Raw genomic sequence first — 9,488 nt, 5'->3', positions numbered from 1 at the left:
GGCGAGGCGGCCCCTCCTCCCGGCCAGGCGGTGGGGCGGAGGCCGGGCCTGCAGTCTGCAGCGGCCCAGCCCCCGCGTCGGGCGCCCCGGGGCTTCCCAGCGGCCCAGAATGCACGTCAACTTCCAGGCATCTGCCGCTGCGCTCGGGGCTGGCCCAGGAAGGGAAGCCCACCAGAATCTTTCGCTGCCCCAGGTCCAGAGCTCCCTGATACCGGGCAGGGCGCCTCCACCCGCTGCTGGGAACACCGCGAGCAGCCCGGGAGCCCTTGGGCCAGAGAAAAGGGGTGGGGGTCCCTCCTCTGACACCTGCTCCTTCCCCTCTACCTCGAAGCCTCCCACACCTGTTGGTCTGACCGCTACCCCGCGGCCGCCACGGGAGCAGTCGAGGCTTTGGGCCAAATTTGAGCTCACTCTGTCTTTAAATCTCTAAATGCAGTGCGGAAAAAACTGGGGGCTGTGCCACGGCAAAGTCTGGGGCATTTCAAGTCTTTTTCTGGATTCGCACCAGCTCCTTTTTACAAGCATCTTCATCCGAAACTCAGCTAGTCCAAAAACCCCTGGTTTTTTTTTTTTTTTTTTTTTTAACCTAGCGGCTTCTTTGAACAGGAGACCTTTGTACAAGAGGTAAGTATCCTCCTCTGGGCAAGAATCGGCCTCCATTCTTTCATGGTTCTGTTTCCTACCCACCACTTTCTCTCCTCTGATCTCAAAGTAATTTAATAAATAGGAAGAAGGGAACGTAACTTTCGTCATTCGCCTGAGCTAGCACTGTACTAGACGTCTTCCAAACATTATCTCATTTACCCCCACAAACAGCTAGTAAGTAGGTAGACATCATATCCATTGTAGAGATGAGAAAAATGAAACTCAGAGACCTAAGTATCCTGGCCAAGGTCTGCCCGTGTCACCTCTTGTCATCACTTTCCTGGGCACACAAAGGACATGTTTCAACCCCTGAGATCCTAGTATTAGGGTTTTCTTTACCCAGTACCAGCTACAGTGCCAGAAGAGATCATGGAATCAGGAGAAGAGACAACAAACATCTCACCACAGTTGAGCCATCCTGGAGCAGAAATGAATGAGGCACTTTAAAAGAAAATGCAGAAGACTGCTATTGACTTTCAAATGACTGGGGTAGGGAGTGGGAAGGTGAAGGAGGCTAATAGGGAAGAAAGTGAACGATTTGTGTATGATTTGCTAATTTAGACAGTAGGTGGTAATGATAATTAGGTCATTCTTCCCACACAAATGACACAATTGACCCACAATTAGGAAGACAAGCAGTTTGGGCTGTTCTTCCAGTAGTGTGAGAGTGGCCGTGTGTCATCGACAAGTCCTCGCCCACTTTTCTTTTGGAGTGTGGGAAATGGCGGCCAGAGTTGAGGTACAGTGGAGATGGAAAACAGAGTCATCACCATTTTATTTGTTTGTTTTTTGTTTGTTTATACGAAAGAGAGAGAGAGTGTGTGTGTGTGTGTGTGTGTGTGTGTGTGTGTGTGTGTGTGTGAGCAAGTACATGCACAAACAGGGGAGGGGCAGAGAGAAAGAGAGAGGAAGAGAGAGAATCCCAAGCAGGCTCCACACGGTCAGCACAGAGCCGCACAGGGGCCCTTACAACCAAGAGATCACAACCTGAGCCAAAATCAGGACGCAGATGCTGACCACCTGAGCCACCCAGGTGCTACATAATCATTTTAATCGACTTAAAGGCCATTCCTTGTAGAATGTTCCAGAATTGTATTCAATTTTGTTATGAAAAACCTACAAAGGTGAGTTTTGTTTAATGGGAAGAGAAGTTTCATTTGGAATGATGACAAAGCTCTAGAAACGGACAGCAACGATAGTCACAAAACAAGGTAAGTATACTGGATGCCACTGTGTACTTAAAAGTAGATCTTTTGTAACCCTTCTTTCTGCTCTTCACTACCCTACCTGACCAAGCAACCACTGACAGGCTTTCTGTCTCTCATGTCAGTCTGTATTTCCTAGAACTTCATGTAAATAGAACCATACCTTGTGTATTCCATTTGAAGTGGCTTCTTTCACTGAGCAAAATTACTCTGAGATTCAACCATGTGGTAGCATATAGCAATAATTCATTTCTTTTTATCGCTGAGTAGTATTCTATGGTAAGGATATATCACAGTGTACATATCCATTCCCTTGTTGAATATTTGGGTCTCTAGTTAGTGGCTACTGCAAATAAACCTGTGTATGAACATTTACGTGCAAGTCTTTTTATGGACATATGCTTTCATTTCTCACAGATAAATACGAATAGAATGGTATATGTTTAATGTTAACATACATACGTATTATGTTAAATACAAATATGAAGGTATATGTTTAATTTTTTAAGAAATTGCTAAATTTCTCCAGAGTGATTGTACCATCTTGCATTCCCATCAGCAAGATGGGGCGCCTGGGTGGCTCAATCTGTGAAGCGTCTGATTCTTGATTTCAGCTCAAATCATCGTCTTACAGTTCGTGAGTCTGAGCCTCATGTCAGGCTTTGCACTGGCAGCACACAGAGCCTGCTTGGAATTCTCTCTCACCTCTCTCTCTGCCCTCCTGCCTGCTGGTGCATGTGCATGCATTTTCTCTCCCTCTCTAAATAAACAAACTTTTAAAAAAAATTTTAAAGAGGCTTCAGTCCCTCTATATCCTTGGTCTGACCAATCTTTTTAAGTTTGGCTATTCTAATATGTGTGAAGTGGTATCTCATTATAGCTTTAATTTTAGTTAAATTAAGTAAATAAAAACATTAATGTGCTTGTCATCTGTGTATCTTTTTCATCAAGTGTTTGTTCAATTTTGGCCCATATTTTGTGTTTCACTTATGCCTCCCAGGATAGATTTAGAAAATCCTGACCAACTTCTAGCAATAGAAACTGTCAGCAAGGTTCAAGTAAAATTTCACATTACAAAATAACTGCCAGGGTGTGTCCTAGCAATCCCAAGCATTTTAGCTGGAACCGCCTTTAATATGCAGAACACTTTGAACTGAAATAAACGCTCTTAAAGCAGTCAATGCTACCTTTCCAAATTCCCATGTTAAGCAGTTGGTGGAAAGTTGTAAGATGAGACTCTGCACAGATACGAATCTGTAGACCCTGTTGTCGTGTATCTTACCACTACAGGGACAATAGTGGCCGATGTTTTGGAGAATACATCCTATACATCCCCAATACAGGAGAAGTACAAAGATCTATGAAGGCGTCGGTCAGTTGTGTCAAAGGCAGAGGGGCCCCTAGAAGGCTCAGAGGAGGCTAAGACTTCAGCACCTGATATGTACCAATCACTATTAGAGATGGATTGTGGGCAGTGAGATCGTATACTTTATCAGCCAAATAGGGACGCTTTTGAGAGTGAAATGTGGCACTACTAATATTTTTTGTCTCATGTGGTCCTGGTAAGTCTCCTTAGTAGCGTTCCTTCTCACTGTCAAAAGTGTCACTGTTTAGATGGTAAATTATATGGTCATCTCACTTATAAGTACCACTCACAGCAAGTCTGTGATGGCATATATTATCTTTATCATTAAGATTTATCATTATCATTAACAATCCGAAATTAAGATTCAGTGAGAAAGGATATACAACTTGGCCAAAGTCAAACAGCTAACAGAGAGCAGAATTAGGGTTTGAAATCAGGCCTGCTTTAGGATTTCTCAAAAATCAACTTCCTAGATCCCTTAAGAACCCGAAATCACTCCTGCAAGGTACATTTGCTCTTTTTCTGGCTTCACTGTATGTCCATTTGAGGGATGCCCACCGCTCACTCCCTGTGAGACTGTTCATCTATCAGTCACAAAGCCACCGCCTTCCACAACAGAGGCAGGCACGCGGCAGATCTGTGAAAGGGTTTACACCCTATGCACAGTTATTGGTTTCAAGGAGACCTAACCCAAGCCAGGTCCATGAGAGTTCCTTTTGGTGAATAGATATGGAAGTCGAATGTTTTGGTTATTCAGACAGAAAACTAACTCAAACTGACTTAGACAAAAATTGGGCTTACTGGACTCCTGTGTCAGAAAAGGTTGGGGAAGCCTGGGTGGCTCAGTCGGTTAAGCCTCCAACTTCGGCTCAGGTCATGATCTCACAGTTTGTGGGTTCGAGCCCCACATTGGGCTCTGTGCTGACAGTTCAGAGCCTGGAGCCTGCTTCCCTCCCTCTGTGTCTGACCTCCTATGTCTCCCTCCCTCTCTCTCTGTCATCCCCTGCTCATGCTGTCTCTCTCTTTCTCAAAAATAAATAAAACATTAAAAAAAACTTTCTTTAAAGAAAAGAAAACATTGGGGAAGACGGAGCTTTAGACATGGCTGGATTCAGGGACTCAGTCACCAGGTTCACAAACCAGTATTTCCACAGACCTCTTCTCTTGGGTTGACTCCTCCCCCTTGGGGGTCAAATACACCACCAGAAGGGTCCAGTTTGCCTCCTAGCCTCTCAGCAGCCACAACACAAAAGAGAGCATGACAAAAAAGTGAAAGGGGCACCTGGGTGGCTCAGTTGGTTGAGCGTCTGACTTCAGCTCAGATTCTGAGCTCATAGTTTGTGAGTGCAAGGCCTACATCGGGCTCTCTGCTGTCAGCACAGAGTCTGCTTCAGATCCTCTGTCCCCCTCTTTCTCTGCCCCCCCTTCTCACACTCTCAAAAATAATCATTAAAAACAAACAAATAAAAAACAAAAAAAAAAGAACAGTTTCCCCAAAGTTCCAACAAAAGTCCTAGAACCGAGTCTTGTTGGTCTGATTTGGGTCACCTACTCATCTTTGCCACAATCACCTGGCCACAGAGAGAAAAGCTCAGGCTGATGGGTCTGGGTCAGGAGTCTGAAATGGTGTGGGACGTGACGAGGCACCTCTCCCCTCTCCCAAAAAGAGGAGCTCAGAGAGGGAAGATGCACAAACCCAAAGGCAAACTGAAGGAAAGAGATGTTGGCAGGCCACGTACACAGGATCCCCACTGCCCCCGCTCTTCTCGGAGCGCAGGAGAAGGGCCCTCTCACTTCCAAGGACCCCAGAGCCCTGCACTTAAGTTTTTATTCATTATTTTTTATTCTTTTTCTCAAAGATGGCAACTAAAATTGTATAAGCCCCAGTTCCCCCAAATCTGGAAAAACCCTATAAGGGAGTCATCCAGAAGGCCACTTCCCTCTTCTCTTACATTAGCCACCACGTTCTCACCAAATTCCCTCCCCTCCCTTCCCAATAACCTGAAATTGAGGTTCTTACCATCGGTGTTGGCCAAGGAATGGTGACATCCTGACGCCAGCCTTCCTCTCCCAGATTTATCTTCAAAACTGAGGCCTTAGAGCATGGATTTCCTTTAAAAAAAATAAAATTTAAATTTAAAAAATTTAAAAAAAAAAGAAATAGAACTAGCAGGGGCACCTGGTGAGCTCAACAGGAAGAGCATGCGCCCTTGGTCTCAGGATCATGAGTTTGAGCCCCACATGGGGTACAGAGATGACTTAAATAAATTTTTAAAAACTTAAAAAAAATAGAATTACCCTATGATGAAGGAATTCCCCTCTTGACTATATTCCCTCAAAACTTGAAAGCAGGCTCATGTAGAGATATTTGCACACTCATATTCACAGCAGGATTATTCACAATAGCCAAAAGGTGGAGACAACCCAAGTGCCCATCAATGAAGGGATGAACAAAATGTGGCACATACATCGATGGGGTGGAACTACTTTCCCTTCCTGCTTTCTAGGTTCTTTGGCCGGTCAATTAAATTGATGGAAGGCAGATTAACAGAGAAAAGCAAAGTTAACTGCATCCACGTGGGAGTCCCATAAAGATATGAAGACTCAAAGCGCAGCCAGGCAATACCTTCTATATAAGATAAGATCACGGAGCTAAGGAAAAAGGTAAGGATCCAGGGAGACGGAGGGAAGATAGACCATTCACAGAAAGGCAGAGGACATGTTTGGAAAACAAAGGTTACGCTGGTACAGAGAGAAGTTTCCAGGTAAAACGGTCATCTCTGGTAATAGTTCTTTTCCTGGTATACGCCCCGTTTTCAGTATAAGCTTAGTCATTTGAAGGGGAGGTAAAGAGCTTTTCCCTAAATTTGCTGGGTTTGAATGGTTTTCGTTCAAAATAATCCTTATGCCACAAAGAGACACATTTTGAGCGGTAAAATCTGTTCCCCTTCCACATGTAATGGAATATCATTCAGCCTGGAAAAGGAAGGAAATTCTGACATGTGCTACAAACACGTGTGGACAAACCTTGAGGATATTCTGCTACGTAAAACAAGCCAGTTGCAAAAGGACAAACACTACATGATTCTGCCTTTTGAGGTTCCTAGAGTAGTTAAATTCATAGAGGCAGAAAGTAGGATGGTGTCTACCTGACTTAAAAACCTAGCTGCTTGGGGTGCCTCGCTGGCTTAGCCGGAGACACATGTGACTCTTGATCCCAGGGTCATGGGTTCAAGCCCCACATTGGGTATAGAGATCACTTACATAAATAAATATGAAAAAAAAATTTTTTTTAAGTCTAGTGGCTTTTCATTTGGTCACAGGGCCAAACCCAACCTCTCTACTCACAGGGTTGCTGTAAGGAGGATTTCAAGAAATCGTGTATGACAAGTGCTTAACTATGTGGCAGTGCCTGGCACATGGTAATCGCTCAATAATTGGATGTTACAGGGGCACCTGGGTGGCTCAGTCGGTTAAGCCTCTGACTTCGGCTCAGGTCATGATCTCAAGGTTTGTGAGTTTGAGCCCTGCATCGGGCTCTGTGCTGACAGCTCAGAGCCTGGAGCCTGCTTCCGATTCTGTGTCTCCCTCTCTCTCTGCCTCTCCCATGCTCATGCTCTGTCTCTGTCTGCCTCTCAATAATAAATAAACTAAAAAATTGGATGTGACTGTCATTGTTACCATACTTGTATCTGTCCTCTCCATACCTCTCCAGCCTGAACAGTCCAAGCCCTTTCACACGAAGGTGCCTCTATATAAGCTGTTTTCGCTGCTTCTTTTTGTTGACATTTATCCTCCAAATTCAATTCAAATATTACCTTTCCCCAAAAGTCTTCCTGGCCTCACAAGCCTCCAATAGATTTATTCAGCCCCTTTTCTTGTGTCTCCTTTCTATTTCATAAATGTTCTTATTGTTGCTCTGACACAGTGTATTTAACTTACTTGTTTACATGCCAGATTGTGACTAGATTTAGGGCAGAAAACTATACATTGTTGATTGTTTCCTTCCTCAGTGTAATATACTGAGTCCAGCAAATAGTAGACGGTCAATACGTTTACTCAATGAAAGACTATGATAAGCACGTTCTTACAAATCTTATCCCATTTAATCCTCACAAAAACAACTGCAGGGAGATATGACCTTGGTTTTTTCAGATGGAAGAAATAGACTCAGAGAGGTTATTAACTTGTTCAAGGTTGCGCAGCAGTGATGCTAGAACTAGAGTTTAGGTTTTTTCTGTTTCTTAAATCCATGTTTTTCTTATCACAGTACACTACATCACTGTAATTCACAGTTTCCTTAGGGACAGTGGGTGAAGAAAACCGAAAGGTGAAGCTGAGCTCCGGGACAGCTCAGATTCAGAGGAAAACAAGAGATGCAGGAAGAGAAACAACAAAGTACAAAGAAAATTACTCAAATGAACGTAGAAAACAACATAGAAGAGATTTGTGGGGTTGTTTTTTTTTTTAATGTTTAACTTTTATTTATTTTTGAGAGCATGAGAGGGGGAGGGGCAGAGAGAGAGAGAGGGAGACACAGAATCCGAAGCAGGCTCCAGGCTCCGAGCTGTCAGCACAGAGCCTGATGCGGGGCTCGAACCCATGAGCTGTGAGATCATGACCTGAGCTAAAGTCGGATGCTCAATGATTCAGCCACCCAGGCGCCCCTTGTGGGGGTTTTTTACACTTTATTTTGTTTAGTTTACTGATAATGTGGCTTCATTTGTTTATTTATTTTTAAAGTAATCTCTACACCCAACGTGGGGCTCAAACTTGGCTGTCTGGAGAAGGAGAGTTTGGAAAGAGGGGAGAGGCCAGTCAGGTGTACATAACCTTCCCAGGACTTTTATACAATGATTGTGTACATCTGCTCATTCTACTCCTTTCATTAATCCTCAAGGGAAAAAGAGGCAAAAAGTTTCAGGTTCAGCCCTGGCTCTTGATTTGGCTTAGGTCATAATCCCATGGTTCATGGGATTGAGCCCCACATCAGGCCTCTGGACTGACAGTGCAGAACCTGCTTAGGATTCTTTCTCTCTCCTTTCCCCACTTTCTATCGCTAAAAAAAAAAAAAAAAAAAAGTTCGGGAATTTACTGCCTTTCACCTCTATCAAATACAGATGCTTAACTTTAATTTTAGCTTTAAAAAAAAATTTTAGCTTCTTTAAAATAATCTGTGCTCTTGATTTTGATAAGGATATGGTCTAAAAGCTTCTGCTTGTCGTGAGTAGGATTAACATCAAGAAACTCAGCTCAGCAACCATTTTGAAGGACAAAATGACTCACATTCCAGTGTCACATTCCAGTCTCCCTGGTTGGTTATCAAAAATCATAGATAATTTAAGATGGTATCGAAATACTAATGCAGTTTAATTCCTCTGTAAACTTGTTTACTCCACAACGCGGCCAGAGTTTCCTATTGAAATGCAACCCCTTTTCACTCTTCGAGGCAGTGGGAACCATTTTTTCTAATGACCTAATGGTCTAAATTTCAGCACGTAGCACTATTCTGATAAAGGAGAGTGTTTCCAGATAATGCTGAAAGTTGCTCAGCACCTGCTTCTTGAAATAAAGGTGTTTTGGCAAAGGAGACATCTGGAAAAGAGGCATTTCACTCAGTACTATTAAAAGCATTAATACGGTAAACAGAAAACTAAACTAAGTGAATTTTTTCTCTTAGTTTTCATTAGATTATAAGCTCCAGGAGGGCAGGAGCCATTCCCTTCAGCATTGCAGCCCCATATTTAACACGCAGGAGCCATTCAATAAATAAAGGTATGAAAATAGCAAGCTCCTAACAGAATGGATTTTACAGAAAGCATTTTCTTCTTTATTTTTCTCTCTCCAACTTGTATTTTTTTAATATATTTATCTATTGTGAAATATTTACCAAAATAAGGTTAGTTAAGATCCTTCACCTCAAACAGTTATCATTTTTGGTGGTGGCGGTGGTGGTGAGAACATCTAAACATCTAAATCTTACTCTCAGAGCAACTTTTATTTTTAATTTATTTTTTTAACTTATTTATTTTTGAAAGACAGAGAGAGATAGTGCGAGCAGAGAGGGTCAGAGAGAGAGAGAGAGGGAGACACAGAATCTGAAGCAGGCTCCAGGCTCTGAGCTGTCAGCACAGAGCCCGATGCAGGGCTCGAACCCACAAACCGTGAGATCATAACCTGAGCCGAAGCTCAACAACTGAGCCACCCAGGCGCCCCTCAGAGCAACTTTCAAGCATACAAAACATGTTGTTAATTGCAGCCACCATGCTGTA

General features: G+C 43.3%; 1 long non-coding RNA gene across 1 annotated transcript in view; it reads right to left on the bottom strand.

Annotated features, from left to right (window-relative positions):
• Positions 1–5,242: 5,242 nt before the first annotated feature.
• LOC115300283 overlaps positions 5,243–9,488 on the bottom strand; it is a 10,829-nt gene continuing 6,583 nt past the window's right edge. Inside the window, exon 3 of the long non-coding RNA XR_003912584.1 lies at positions 5,243–5,328. This is a non-coding gene — a long non-coding RNA (uncharacterized LOC115300283). The remainder of the gene's footprint in view (positions 5,329–9,488) is intronic.

This window comes from Suricata suricatta, chromosome 8 (genome assembly GCF_006229205.1).
Source record: "Suricata suricatta isolate VVHF042 chromosome 8, meerkat_22Aug2017_6uvM2_HiC, whole genome shotgun sequence".
NCBI classification, from domain to species: Eukaryota; Metazoa; Chordata; class Mammalia; order Carnivora; family Herpestidae; genus Suricata; species Suricata suricatta.
The sequence above is the reverse complement of the archived record's forward strand: the minus strand, read 5'-3'. Positions and strand labels throughout refer to the sequence as shown.